Source organism: Schistocerca gregaria, chromosome X (genome assembly GCF_023897955.1).
Source record: "Schistocerca gregaria isolate iqSchGreg1 chromosome X, iqSchGreg1.2, whole genome shotgun sequence".
Classification (NCBI taxonomy): domain Eukaryota; kingdom Metazoa; phylum Arthropoda; class Insecta; order Orthoptera; family Acrididae; genus Schistocerca; species Schistocerca gregaria.
This window is the reverse complement of record NC_064931.1, coordinates 255,933,511-255,949,632: the sequence shown is the minus strand read 5'-3', so window position 1 is coordinate 255,949,632 and position 16,122 is coordinate 255,933,511. Positions and strand designations below refer to the sequence as shown.

General features: G+C 36.6%; 1 protein-coding gene across 1 annotated transcript in view; it reads right to left on the bottom strand.

Moving 5' to 3' along the window:
• Positions 1-339: 339 nt before the first annotated feature.
• Positions 340-16,122, bottom strand: part of LOC126298655 (uncharacterized) — a 56,544-nt gene continuing 40,761 nt past the window's right edge. Inside the window, exon 3 of the mRNA XM_049990070.1 lies at positions 340-1,055. The gene's annotated coding sequence lies outside the window, so the exon portion shown is untranslated. The remainder of the gene's footprint in view (positions 1,056-16,122) is intronic.

The following is a 16,122-nucleotide window of genomic DNA, read 5'->3' as shown; positions in this document are numbered from 1 at the left end:
TTTTACATAATTTTCTGTTCCATCAAGTAATGGTAGCCCTGGATAAGCAGAATCCAACAACCTTTTCCCCTTTCCCTGCCCATGTACAGCACATACTGAAAGGATATATGACAATAGCCTACATACATTGCACTCTCTCCTCCCACTTTGATGTTGTTTTCATTCAAACTAGGACTCTTGCTTTTCCCTCTCTCTCTCCCTCTCACATTCTCTTTCTCTCTTTCTCCCCTTTTCTTGCCACAAGAAAAAATGTAACTCATAGGTACAAAATACATATTTACATATTGGTGACAACTAGAGTGAGATATAAGTAAAATCCAAGTAATAAAATGGCTTTATTAATACTTTTGTTTATATTTACAATAATACAGTCAAGAAATTCACATAACTAACTCCATTGAATTATAAACAGAAGAACATTAGAAACCACAGTATAATAGGTATCTTGATGTTTAAGCTGTGAATGGCTGCAAACTGAATACAAATTATCAACAAAGTGCTCAGTCGGGGAAAGAAAGAATGTACCATATAAAACAGTCATCAGCATATAGAAAATTATCCATAGATGGTAAGTTTTATAACTTAACCATAATCTTTTACACTTTAATGGAAGTACAAAAGTAGCACTTCCATTTTGCGCCGCACAACAAAAGACAGCGTCAGTGTGACATTTGTTGCAGAGTATTTATAACCCAGGGAATAATTGAAAACAGAAACTAGAATTAATATTCAATAAAAGTAAATTGCCATATAACACCTATATCATTTTTATTTCCAAAATTTAAATTCACCTAAACATCAAACTCATTTATTACTTAGGAACATGCACAGTTTGAATGCTACTCATGATTTAGATGTCATATTTGACCACTCCTTGAAAAACATTATTCAGTAAGGAATGCCATGTTTCAAACTGTTTAATGTAGCACTTGTTCTATCAAATTCTTCAGCTTCATTGCCATTCTCATCATGTTCAAATCATCCTGCTCCTACTGCTACTGCTGCAGCAGCAGCAGCAGCAGCAGCACCTGGACTCCCAGGCAGTGTTGGGGCATCTGAAACATAGGACACAAATTGCTGGAGTGGTCTGATAGTTCTAAAAACTTGGAATACAAGATATCCTTCCTGCATTAGTGTCACATTTTCAATTTTTTGCTGTGAAAACAATGTCCTATAGCCTTCCTCAATAGTAATATTAGTTGCAGCCCTAAATTTCTCTATCTTCAGTCTTTTCCCCACAGTGCTGGATACATGCGCGGCCACCCGCATTGCCACCCATGCCATCCCCACCAGTCAGCCCACATGCTATTCGTACGTTTCTTTCATCAGTCGACTTGACTGAATTGAGTTATTGAGTAGTTGTACTTTCTTATGTAGCGCATGCATCCTCATCACCTTATTTTATACATTTCTGTCTGGCACATAGATAGCTAAAATACACCTACAAGGAAAGTCACAGTTATTCTAGTGATCTCGATAGATTATTCCGTCAGGCATTTGTTTAAGAAAAGTTGTGAATATTCTACTGTTTTCTTGTACAGAGAACCATTGACACATAGCATTATAAATCTGTACTCTTTGCCAAATAGGAAGCTAGTTTACATTCAGAAGACTGAAGAATGAATAAGTAAAAAGTCCTAGTTGTAGGAAGTGCAAGTGTGAAGATTAGTAAAGAGTGAGAGTGATCAGTTAATTGTGAAGTATTAAAAATAGTAAATCATAATAATTTCTTAGTAAAAATATTGTTACAAACTTCGTAACATGAGATAGGTATGGGAAACTATTGATACGTATATCTCTGGTAATTGTGACTTTCGAGAAGATTCCTAAAAATGCATTGTTACTATATAGGCTCTCGATCAAATGCACTAGAAAGGAATTGAATCAACAATAAAAGTTCCACACATGCAAATTTCCAGATGACATCATCAATGGAAACTTGCCCCTATAATCTACGTCGTAAGGTACATATTGGCTTGTTAATTTTACAGTAGGTATTTGCTCACTCTCCATAAAAGTCTGGAAGCAAACATTCTGTCAGCAAATGTTCTCTAAACAACTGAGCCACATATATAATGGAAGCACAGTCACTGCCAGGTAGTCAGTTTGAAAGCTACAATCGATCCAATAACTTGGAAGTGATAAAAAGTGAACAACTGCGATTATTGGCTATTACCACAGACTTCAGTCAGTGTTGTTGTTAGTTATGTTAGAAATACGCCGAGTGTGACTATGTGTATTTTATGCTAAGCGTACTAGTGTTGCAATTTTCAGGGCGAATCAAGTGTTTATTCGAGAATTAAACTTTGCATGTGACTTGACTATTTGTTATTACAGTAAAAGTAAAGATACATCAAGATATTTTTAGTGCCCCCTACTTGAGGTTTTTCTGGTTCTGTCACTGGTTTCACAATTGTTCCCTACAAAAAAATTTTCCTTTGCACAGAGTCTACACAATCACAGCTTCAGAGATTCTTGGCAACTACTAAGCGGTAGTTGTCTGAGCAACAAAAGTCATTATAGGTGGGCAGAAAATGTGTCACAATTCTATAACACATTGAAATCAGTAATAATAGTTAGTTTGTGAGTACCTTTACTGTATGATTCGAGATGTTATTTGTAAATATCCTGAAAAAAGGAATGATTGGAAATATTTTGTGACATTTGGCACAGCATTCAAGGTGGTGACTAAATGTTCAATTCTGCCAATTGGTTTTGTAGCATCTTGTCCACCCTCCAATGCATTAAAGATAATAATAACAAATTCTCCACTGTATATGAAGTATCATTGTCACATGGCTCACATCGTTCTGAATAATGCAGGTATCATAATTACGGAAAAAATACATTATCCACATACATTAGCATATTACTGTACCATGTAATTACATCACTGTCCTCTTTTAATGCAGATACAAGAGATATTTATTATGATGATATAAACACAACTATCCACATCAAATACACACATCAAAAAAAAGTTTTGCATCACCTCAGTTCCGAGAGTTAGAGATCCTGTACAGAAAATTGGAATAGAGATCAACATAAAAATCATTTCTGCCCTTTTTATTGTTCATGAAAACCACACATTGCATGTTGTACCACCATACAGTAAAACCTTCAGAGGTGGTGGTCCAGATTGCTGTTCACACTGGTACCTCTAATACCCAGTAGCACATCCTCTTGCATTGATGCATGCCTGTATTCATCGTGCCATCCTATCCACAAGTTCATGAGAGCCCATCCTGGCACAAAGTAACAATGCAGACATGATCAAACAGCAGTACTGACCATCAAGGCATGGTTGAACTACAGACAACACAAGCAGTGTACCTCATTCCTGGAGGAATGACTGGAACTGATCAGCTGTTGGACTCCCTATGTCCAATAGGCACTGCTCACGCATGGTTATTTACATCTTTGGGTGCATTTAGTGACATCTGTCAATAGTCAAAGGGTCTGTGTCTGTGATACAATATCCACAGTCAACATCTATCTTCAGGAGTTCCAGGAACCGGGAAGATGCAAAACTTCTTTAGATGTGTGTATATCCTAAATAAATATATGTAAGTAGGTACCATATGAATCATTTTACCACTAATACCTTTATTATCCAAATTCAAAGCATCACTCATAACAAATTCTGTTTTCTGCAATAGGTGGCTGGTGAAAATAGGTGAAGCCCAAAACTAGTCAGCCAGTAAATAAAATGAAACTTTGGTTTTACACATTTAAAAATGTCTTATCTGCAGTGTTCAATAAATATATCAAGTGAATGAAAATAACTTACAGCATTCAAGCACTAGCTTTTAAATGGTCAAAAGCAACTCAGCTGCCCTTTCTAAGATGTTAGTATAAAATTTGTTCACTTACAAAAATTAAAGAATTGGTTAATATTAACAGTGTCACTGCTCAAATTAGACAGCCAGTCTTCTGTTAAACTACTTGATGCCACCTGCTCAGCATACACACCACATCTAATTGACATATTATGCTTTGCTATGGTGGCATCACAGGTATAACACACTGGTGGTGATTAATGGTGAAGGAGGGAGCTAAGGATTCTGAAAGTGTGCAACCGTGAGGTGAGCCTTGTCGATCTGTGTGATGAAGGATGCATGCAGTCAGGTTGACAAATGAAACATTTGTTCTCTCCCATTTACAGTCATTTTCTTTCACACATATTCCACTGTATCCAGCTAAACAATGACATTATGAGATGCAAGAAGATGGTAGCCTCCAATACAGTAATTTTCTTACAGGTCTATTTGACTGCGACATCTGCCATCTCATTATCATAAATGATTTTACTCAGCAACTTCTTTCCTCCAGGTACTGTCAAATTATTCCAACACATGTTGACCATCACTGAATTTTTGTATAGTGGCAAATAATATGAAATGACTGATGGGATGACCATGGGCTCACCTTTGTCACTATCTGTGGCCAATTTCTTCATGGATAATTTTGAAAGATATATATTAAACAGTGCTATCCTACACTTGCCCTATTTTATTTTTATGATTGTGCTGGTCATACTTCTTTGATTTGTACTCATGGAAAGGAAACATTGCAGAAATTCTTTGACCACATGATCAGCTTACATCTTAACAAAGTTTTCTGTGGAAATGAAGAAGGAAGGACACACCATTCATCCTTCCAAAATGCTGTGTTGGACACACTGAAAGTGCCAGAAACACATTCAATGAGAACCACTGTGTTAAGACAAAACTGGTATCAAATACATGAAAGAAAGCCAGCTCTCTCCAGAAAATGTAAATCCAAGTTTAGACGATCAGCACATGATATTTCTTCTGTTCTGAAGAGCAACACCAAGTAAAGTTGGACAATTCTAAAACAGATATGGGGCTATAATAGTCTTTCATTCACTTAATAAAACTGTAGAGATGTTACTCCCCAAGATTGGTAGTTCAACGGCCCAGGTGATTACAATATTTCGTGAGAAAGTGGCAGTAGCTACACAGGACAATCTAGTCAAAACATTTCCCAGAGTTGTAAAGAGCAGTGGTAGCACCCTGTCAAGTACAGGTATATGCTGTTGCTGAACACAGCATTATGAATAAATACATTTTTTTTTAGCAAACATGGATTCTAGTTTACACTTCAAATTAATGGGGGCTCAGTCATAATAGAGGCAGTGAAAATCAGAATGCGTGTCAACATTTTCAACACACTGGCTGACAAACACAGAGGCTGCATAGAAGTACACCCTATAATATACATAATGATGAAAACAACAATACTGTAATTAACATTACATTGTTGGCACCAATGTAATTTCTGGTGGCAGACTTATTTTCAAAAGATTTTCACAGAGAACTAAAGCAATAAGTGTGAACAGTTAACACAAAGTTAAGCACTCTCTGGATTGTAATGAAGCTTCATGTGGTCTGACATCATTAAGATGGACCATAATGTTCACTGGTCATTCAAATTACCATCTCAGTGTGTTCTACTACTGCTCATAGAAGTAATAATTCATTATGTGTGAAAACCACCCACAAGATTATTGTCTCCATACCACCCATATGCATAGACTTTTTGGAATGAAAACCTCAAATCCCCTTCCCCATGTGGCCTTGACTTATACTGAAGAGACATTTGAACCAAGGTGTAGGTAGCTTCAGTCCTTGCATGGTGTCACGTTTATGGTGACCCATCTATTAAATGGAGTATTAAGCTCAATCATGGGTATTTCACACCCATAAACAAGTTCTATAAAGGGTAAAATCTTTGTGATCTGAAGTTTTCTCGAAAGATAGGCTGCTTCCAAGGTTCCTGGGTGTACTGCTGGATCCAATCATCAAAGGTCCCTGTTATTTCAGTGAACAACCCTTCCAGCATCATCAGGTGGTGTTGATTCCATCGTAAACTTTTGACTATTGGATCTGACAGTACACACAAGAATCTTGGAAGCAACAAAATCTTTGATGTTCCAAAATAAGTAAGTTTTGTGTATAGTCATGAGACAAAAAGTGGTGGTAAGTTTCTATGGGATCAAACTGCTAAGGTCATCAGTCCCTAGGCTTACACATCTAAATTAACTTATGCTAAGGACAACACACACACCCATGCCCAATGGAGGACTCAAACCTTTAATGGGGGGAGCTGTGCAAACTGTGGCAAGTCACCTTAGACTGCATGGCTATCCCGTGTAGCAGGACAAAAAGTAATACAATATTTACAAACATTTTAGTTTATCATATTTTTCTGACACAGCTGAAGTATGAAAGAGGGGTGGGAGGGTTACTTTACCTATAGGTCCAATTAATACAGTTGCTGCATCCTGCCCCCCCCCCCCCCCCTCCCCAAATGAAGCAACTATTTGGTTGTGTTTTGTATGTGTGCACTTCTTTAGCTCATTTATCAGTGAATGAAATGTATGTTTCCTTCACTAACCACCAACTTATGATATTTTTCACTTCAGTTTTCAAAGTGCTGTGTAGTGTTGTTAACAACAATAAAAAAACATCTGCTATGTATGCTTAAGTGTCATTTTACTCACAAGAAGGTATAATTATTTCTTTAGTGTGTAAATATATTAAATTCAACTTTAAATTAGGAGACCAAGACAATCCACATGCAACTCTCACATTTGACATAAATTCCAGCCCATGCAATTTGGAGAACCAACAGAACTGGGAAATTAGCTTATTTTGTTTGGTGCCTCCTTTTCTGCATCAGATAACAAACATAAAGAAATGAACTGTTGATGAAATGTGAACTATGCAAAAACTGGGGTCCTTCTGCATCTCTTCATACTTGATGTCTCATCATACTTGATAGCATCTTCCAGTTCCTGATGACAGTCTGTGTCACAGGGCCAGAATCATGCTACAGTGGTTTGAGCAGCTCAGTAGTGAACTGACATTGATGTCTTGGTCACAAAATTCACTATACTGAATCTGATGTAACATATATGGGCTACCATTGGGTGACAGCTGTGTGCCCACAAACTGTTAACCCATAATTTACAGGAATTGCGTGAAAATTACATAGAAATATGGTGCCACATACCTTCAGAAAAACCTAGGACTTGTCAGAGTCATGCCATGGAGAATTTCAGTTGTATTGCTTTCCAAAAGTGGACTAACATACTATTAAACAGGTGGTCATAATGTTTGGGCATGTCACAGTATGTAATACAATATGTTAACACGCGGAAAAGAAATGCTTTTAAAATGGAATACAACCTGATCACTATAACTGATTCTAACCATTTGGTGGATTCTTTATGCATTTAACACAAATAAAAATCTGTTCAGCAGCTCCTATCCGTCAACTGTATAATGTCTTGTTGGCCACATTAGTGTTTTATCAAAAATGATATTTGAAGCATGCTCTTGAAAATATTCACTCCTTCTCTTCTGTATAATGAAGGAGTGTTCATTGACCTGAAAATCTATGAATTAGTAATCTGCAACAATTTCAGTTACTGATTCAGTGCAATAAGAAAGTAATGTAAAGCTGTTACTCAAAATAACTGAGATGTTATAATATAATACCAACAATTAAACTATAATGTGACCTTGAATGCTCATTTTACTCACTCCTATTTGGAATATTTCCTGAAAGTCTCAGCATAGATAGTGATGAACAGGGGAAGATATTTCACCAGCAAATTGTAGGTGCGGAAAGAAGGTATCAGGGTAAATGGAATACATAAATGCTATCTGGCATTTGGTACACAGTGGGGAAGATTCTTACTAAAGAAAGGATTTTAACATGCAGCACCTTTCCAAAAATATAGCTATTTTCACACAGACAGGTCAATATATGCATTTGGGGACATAAACTGAAACAAAATATGCTGCACCATTTTGTGAGATTACCACATTTTGCACCTTTTCCTTTTTATTCCTCAATCAGACACCTTCCCTTCAACCCCTCTCTTTTTATGTGATTTCTAATATACTGAACAATTTTTTTCTCTTTTTGAATGGGTATTAAATAGTTGTTTAATCAAAAACCAGCAATGATCAATAAATATAAATATATGATTTATGGAAAGCACCAGTTATTCTTCATACTCCCAACAACAATAGCCAACCTAAGCAACAATATTCAACCTGCAGCTGTAAAATCAAATTAAATTTAAACTATATTGCTGCAACAGTCTACCTAAATTCAGTTAGTGCTAGCATGAATTCAACAGTTCCTATCTGTCAACTGCATACTGCCTTGTTGGCCACGTTAGTGCTTTATCAAAATGGATTTTTCACAATGACCAGTAAATTAGAAACAAAATAGGTGAAATAGATGTATTCCTGATCCCAAACCCATGCCATCATTGTACATAGAATAGTAAGTGGTATTAACTAGAAAATAATTATTAAAATTCACTCACATCGACATAGGAAAATTAAAGTCATGCAAGAGACAGAGGCGGAAGCAGGAAGCAAACCAGTTTGTCACAAGTATGTAAGGTTGATGAAACTGCCTGTCAAGTAAAGATATGCTCCAGCACAGTCTATGAACTAGTCAAAAATGTACTCAAGATGGTGAATTTCAATTGAGGAACTACATGCTGCTACCACTTACCATCTACTGATGGAGAAACTGACTGTCTTCCGCCAACACCACTTCACAGAGTGCTGCCAATACCGGACTGGAACACAGAATCCAGAAACAGGACCTCTTGCAGTCCATGTTCCTGTTTAACGTTCAGGTGCCTTCAGTGCTCTGACATCTACCATGGACAGGGAGGTTATCAACTGACCACACAACTATGGACACCAGATACATCCTGGATGAGTCATCAATGACCATCAAAGAATTCAGAGTGGGACTGGGTACACTCCAGCAGCCAGAGTGAGTACAATTTCTTTGGTTATCATTTGGAAGAGTCTAGGCATATTAATGGGCATGCTATGTTCAAAGTATCTTTTGTGAAACCAATGGAACCTGTCAATTTACCAGAATTCAGAGGAAATTTTAAAGAGACACAAGTATAGCGAGTGTCACTGGGTTATGGTCAGGCAGAAGAAGTGGTTGAGGTTAGTTTCATACATTGTAAGTTGTATTTTTCTTGTTTGGAACATGTTGCTCTATTGTATGCATGTATTTTCAGAATAAATATAAATTAGTGGTAAATTACACAATAATGCTAGGTACCACATGAGCTACTATTAGTGATAGCATAACTGCTCTGACAGAGCAAATGTCACAATTGTCAAAGGAAAATTCTCTATAAACATTATACCATGATTAATTGAAGGTTCAACTAAAAGCTTTGTGGACTGAGCAAGAGTCACAGTCAGGTTTGAGTGAATTTAACTCTCTAGTAGCAATGTCCCATTTTTCAGTAGATTATTCAGTATCTAACGTAGTTACACTCTTCTCCAGCAAAACAACAGAGGACATAACAGTACTCATTAATGACATATTCGGTGTGGCCAGGATGAGTAATTAATCACATGAATCTACTCAGTAGATGGCCAATTTACATCTTACATGTGAAGCCCTGACATAGGTTATGTATCACAAAATGGTGGGTAAAGTAAATACATTTGAATAGCAACTGGAAGGTTTATGTCAAAGTTGTCTTAAGCAGAATAGTGCTAGATTTTATAGACAAAAGTTGAGTGGGCTGGCATAGAAGGTAAATGAGACTGTGAGGACTCTTTCACACAGTCTCTGTAAAGTAAATGTGTAAACATATGAGGCGAAATAGAATCCAGAAGCAGACCATGTCATACTCAGGGAGTCAGAAAACAGAGTACCCAGTGTGTTTTTATTAGGAATTCCTGCAGAATTTTTGCAAAGAGTTTGAAGAGAAAATCCAGAGGATTCAGTTACATCACTCTGTGTTGCTACACATTTGCAGGAAATAGATATTGCTACACAAGTGCACAATGATACATAAATTTTTGCTTCTGAAACGAATTGTTATTGTTGTGGGCATTTGAAGATGCAATGCAATTGGCCACAGTGTTACAGATGAGGGCATTTTGGCCACAAGGCAAATGATAGTGGAAATAGGAAGTAGGGTAACAGAAGCAAGCAATGGAAAATGTTAAACATAAACGGGGATGTTTTGCCATCAGAAAACATTCCCAATAATAATACTGCAGACACTAATGCAGAGACAGATTGTTGCCTGATGGGCTTTGTAAACAGTAAACAATGTAAATTTTTAGTTGATACTGATGTGTGTGTATCTGTGATTAGTCTAGACCTCATGGGTAAGAGAAGACAAGGACTCCAGTCTATAAATTACACTGAGTAGGAAATTATGATATAGTATCATTGGGGACAAAACAGCTTGTTTTCAGGGTTGTAACTGTAGGGTTTTGTGAGCATATAGAAGTGTTGCCAATTGTGGGACAAGGGTATTCTGCGATCCTTGGACTTGGCTTCCTAGATAGGTGTCATGAAAAAATTAATCTTTCACAGCACACAGTTGAACTTGGTAGGAACTTGTTTCTGATGAGCCAAATGGCTACAAATGTGTAGATGATACATGGTACACCAATTCCTAAGGTGTCACCAACTGAACTGTGTAAACATACACTATAGATAATTACACATGCTAAAGTACCTGCAGGTACAGGGAAGTTGGTTTGGGTATCTGTAGATGCCAATGTGCCAAAGCAGAGATTACATGTGGTTCACTCACTGTAGAAGAATGAAGTATTAGATGGACAGTGAATGGGAAGCCATGGTAACTTTGTTGTTATGATATTCAGATTTATTCAGCTCATATGGTCCATTACCAGCAACTCTCATCACACAACACTGCATACCAATAGATGATAATCCACCAGTCTATAGGAAACCATAGAGAATAATGAAACACCTCCAGCCATTAGTAGACAAATTTATAGATTAACAATTACTTGAGGGCATTATTGAGCATAGTGATAGCCAGTAGTCAGCAAATATCGTTATTGTACCAAAACAGTTAGGTTAAGGTACTCAATAATATTGATTTTGTAATGGCTTGTGTTACCTGAACACTTGAACCACAACACATGCAAATCTAACCCTGAACATCATGGATACATTAAAAAACCTACGAAGCTGAAAATATTTTTTGATGATTGATCTTAGAAATGGTTACCACCTACGATGTTTCCATAAGATAAAACCAAAACTGTTTTCATAGCACCAATATCAAACACTGCAGTTTGGATTGAAAAAATGCTCTGACTACATTTTAGTGCCTATTAGATGAGGTGCTTCATGGGTTAAAACAATAATCTGTATGGTATACTTTGATGGTGTAATTGTGTACATGAGAACTATAGAAGATAATGACAAATGTCTGGGTGAAGTATTTAGTAAACTGAGGGCAGCACATCTTATACGTATGAGGGGTACCAAAAAAAAGTAATTATTTTTTAAAAGCTATATAGTTTCAAATAGTTTACAAAACAACCTTATCCGCTTCAAAATACTCCCTATTAAAACTAATATATTTGTCCCACTGATGCTTCCATTGCTCAAAACAGTTTTTTGTAGTCATCTTTAGAAATGACTGACAAGTCCTCCTTCATTTTCTTCTTGAACTCTTAAATGTTCTCAAATAGGTGTCCTTTCATGTGTTAAAATAAGAAAAAATCGCACAGAGCCAGGTCAGATGTGTAAGGTGCATGGAGCAGTGAAAACACGCCACTTTTAGCCAACAACTATCTAACAGAGATGTCTGTGTGTGCATGTGTGTTGTCATGGTGAAAGGACCAGCCTCCTGTCTACCACAAATCGGTTCTCCAGGATAACCCACTAATCTCTGACAATTGATCAATTGTCTGTTGATGGTCTGTCAGCACAAGTTCTCAAATTTTTTCAATATTTTCACCAATTTCGGCAGCTGATGGATGTCCAGAATGAGGTTTGTTATCAATTGACATGTCACCATTCTTAAATCAAGCAAACCACTTGTACACTTGCTTTTTTCCCATAATATCATCTTGGTAAGCTGTTTTCAACATTAAAACAGTTTTGGCACCATTTTACCAAATAGAAAACAAAATTCCACAGCTACACATTGTTCACATAAACTTGCCATCATAAAAAATAAAACAAGGCCAAAACAGTGCTAACAAAAAAAAATCACAGAAGGTGAATAGAACAAGCCAGTCAACAATAGAGGTGGCACTGAACTGGCAATGAGTTGTCCTATACACAACTAACAGCAAAAATATGTATTACATGAGCTCCACCCAATTCCATGTTGCTCAGACATAAGTAAACTTTCTTGGGCATATTATCAGTCAAGCTGGAGTGAGGATAGGTCCTCAACTTACTTCTGCCATACATAATTTCCCAACACCACAAATTGCTAAATGTTACAGTGTAAAGTCAAGCATCAGCATGCCAGTCAGGAATGAGAGAGCAAAGAGGGCTGTGACAAGATTTCAGCTTATTGCACACTGACCAACCCCTTTCCAGGACAATAATGTGATAGCAATAGCGTCTATAGTAAGAGGATATAAGCGCATCACCTGACTGGTTGTGGCCTAGTTCTACAGCAGCGTGAAGCCTAGCAACTAGGACAGAAGCGTCACACGTTACTTTTGCTTGTACATTCTATGTAGCTCATTCTTGGAATTGTGATACTGAAGAACATTGATTATTTTGCATGTCACTCTTTGCTTGCAACACATTTATGTAATTCTCAAAGTTAAGTATTGTCATTTACTTTTCATAATAAAACTCATTAATATGATTTGCTTGATCTGAGAAAGCAGGTTTCCTAGACACCCCGTATTCGACAACTAGGCAGGATTCAGACAAAACATTACAATTATTTATCTGATTATTCAATTATTATCATAAGTTCATTAAGTGATTCACTGAAATTACCCAGCTGTTAGATAATTTGCTACAAAAAGGTGTCTGTTTACAGTAGACAGCACAGTCTCAAGAAGCAATCAAAAAGATATTAATATCAGGGTCTATATCAACATTCCCTGACTTTGAGCAAGAATTCATACTTGCATGTGATGCCTCCAATAATGTTTTGGGTGGAATTTTAAGTCAAAATGTTGATGAGAAACAAGTCCCATGGCATATGTCTCTTAGACAATTAAATAAGACTGAAAATAATTATTAGACAACTGAAAAAGAAATTTTAGCAGTTATTTACTGAATGTCTTATCTTTGCTGCTATTAGTATGGTTATAAATTCAAAGCAGTTATGGACCACACATCTTTAAAATGGTTATTAGTGTTGACAGATCCATGAAGTCAATTATTGAGATAGGCATTAAAAATAAGCAAGTTCAACTATGAAGTAATTCATAAGCCAGGAGTCAAACACACGAATGCAAATACCCTAAGCAGGTAGACAGCAGTTTTACAAGTGATACATGGAAGCCAGGCAGATTGGATAAATGCACAATCAGCTAACAGTGAGTTTCAACCTCAGTTTGAAATGTAAGAAGGCTTGCTTTGCATATCTACAGCGTGCAGACCTTGCACTGTAGTTCTTGCATTGCTGATAATTAAAGTATTACATCAAGCACATGACCACATCTTATCAGGTCATGGAGGAAAACGAAGATCTGACAGACATGTATCTCAAAGATTTTGGTGGAAAATGCACCAAAAAGTAATGTAGAAAAATATGTGAGAAACGGCATCCTGTGTGCACAAAGAGCAGATCTGAGACATCAGAAACATCAGTAACAAAGACTACCAGAATTGAAACACCATTTTCCATGCTGGGATTGGATGTTTTAGGACCTTTTAACAGAACACAAGTAATAAATGTATTGTTGCAATGTCAGATCATTATTCATGATATTTAGTTATTGTAGCCATCCCAAATCAGTAGGCAAGTATGTTTTCACAGGCCATGGTAATCAATTGGATACTGAAATTTGACATACCAGAATCATTATCACAGACCAGGGTGCTAATGTTGTATCCAAACTAATGAAACAGTTATGTGGCTTACTGAAAATGAAGAAGTTACTTACCATCCCGTTCCAGACTCAAACGAATGGATGGACTGAACAGGTTCACTGTACTTTATCTGAAATGTTAAGCAATTACATAAATTCATAGCACTGAGACTGGGACATATATTTAAGGTTTGTTGTCAGGGCATGTAATTCAAAAGTTCATACTGGAACTGGTTTCTCACTGTACGAGGTAGTATATGGGTGAAAAATGCCATCACATTTTGATGTAGTTCAACTCAAAATGGGTCCACAGGGCAAACCAGAGAAAATTCTGCAAAAAATTGAGACAGATTTGGCAAAGGATAAAACATGCCAACACAAAAGTTTTAGAGACACAAGAATGTATTGGGGAATGGACGAGTAATCTGCCACAATACAGAACCCATATACCCCAAAGAGCAAAATGAAAAAGTTTTCAACAAAATATCATGGACCTCACCAAGTTATTGAAATGACTTCACCAGTCAATATAAAATTACAATTGCAAACTGGATCTACTGTAGTCCATGTATATTGAATCAAACTGTTTAGGGGTGAAATTGATGCATTGCCACAGATTCCTTCAACTGTCATAGAAAAAAAGAATTTCCATGGAAAAATGGCCATCAGAGAAATGTAACTTATGCATTTAAGTCACAGAATTAGCGTAAATTTTATGTAAATGAACATAGGTTTTTTTTTTTTTTTTTTTTTTTTTTTTTTTTACGACCAAACTGAGGAAAAAATCTCCATGGCCACGAAATTTGTCAGGACATGAAATTACAACAGAACAGTAATAACAGATAAAATAAAATTTTTATGAATTCTCAAAAGATGAAAAGAAATTCAGTCAACAATATTACAGAGGAATCACCTTAATTTTTCAAGGAACTTCTCGACAGAGTAGAAGAAGTGACCCATGAGGAAATTCTTCAGTTTTGTTGTGAAAGCACGTGGATTACTGCTAAGATTTTTGAATTATTGTGTTATCTTATTGAAAATGGGTGGAGCAGAATACTGCACACCTTTCTGCACAATGGTCAAGGAAGTGCGACCCAAATTTCTGCAACATAATAACTGAGTGAAAGCCACTAGTTCTTGGGAATAAGGTGATATTGTTAACAAGAAGTGACAGTAATGAATATAAATCAGGCTAATGTCAGAATACCCAGACAAGAGGTTCATGAAGTTACACCAAACCACCCATTTCTGAGCCAAAAATACTCTTAAAGAATGGGAAGAGTTACCCCAGTAACATATGTCGTAAGTTAATGAAAATAAGCAAAGTAGACTACTTTTCATGTCGAAATATCACTTACTTCATGGAGGAGTATTTCAGATATCAGTCTCAGAAAGCCATTTTCCAAGAGAGTTATATGATTCTCAGTAAAAATAAATATAACAACAAAAATAACTAATTTTTGACAATATAATGTAATTGGATGGATAAAAAATCTAATCACGAAGTGGTGGCAGGAGAACACACACATAAAAGAAGTTTCATTTATGCAACCTTTTGGAGTCAGTGGCTCCTTCTTCCAGTGAAAGGGTTGAAGGGGAAGGAAGAGGGGTGAAGGAAAAGGACTGGAGAGGTTTAGGAAAAGTGATAAAGTTTGAAAAAGTCACGCAGAACACATGGCCAGGGGAGACTTACTGGACAGGATGAGAAGGAAAGGCTTTTCTTTTCATCCTGTCCAGTAAGTCTTCCCTGACCCAGGGTTCTGGGTGACATCCCTGAACTCTATCTCTTTTCTTAAACCTCTTCAGTCATTTTCCTTCACCCCTTTTCTTTCTCCTTCAACACTTCTGTTGGCTCTGAAAGCTTAAACAGGTGATACCTTTTTCTATGTGTGTGTTCTCCTGCCACTGCTTGGTGAGTAGATTTATTATCCATCCAGAAGAAGCTAAGTTTTTGTTTAAATCACCAACTATGCTCAGAAAATGATTGTTAAATACTGTACATATTTATGACTTATCAGCATCAGAAATGTTTATACTATGTACTGCCTTTATATCTTCAACCTTGTGCTACTGACCAGGCACATCCTTCATGGCTGAATGTATGGTTTTAATTTTATACTGTAAGTTAGCTATTTTATTTGCATTCCACATACTGTTTGCCTTCCTAATAACATTTTTAAGCACCTTAGAGTACCGTTTCTAATAGGCTACTAAAGCTCAGTTGTGACCACTTTTAACATTTTGATATAAC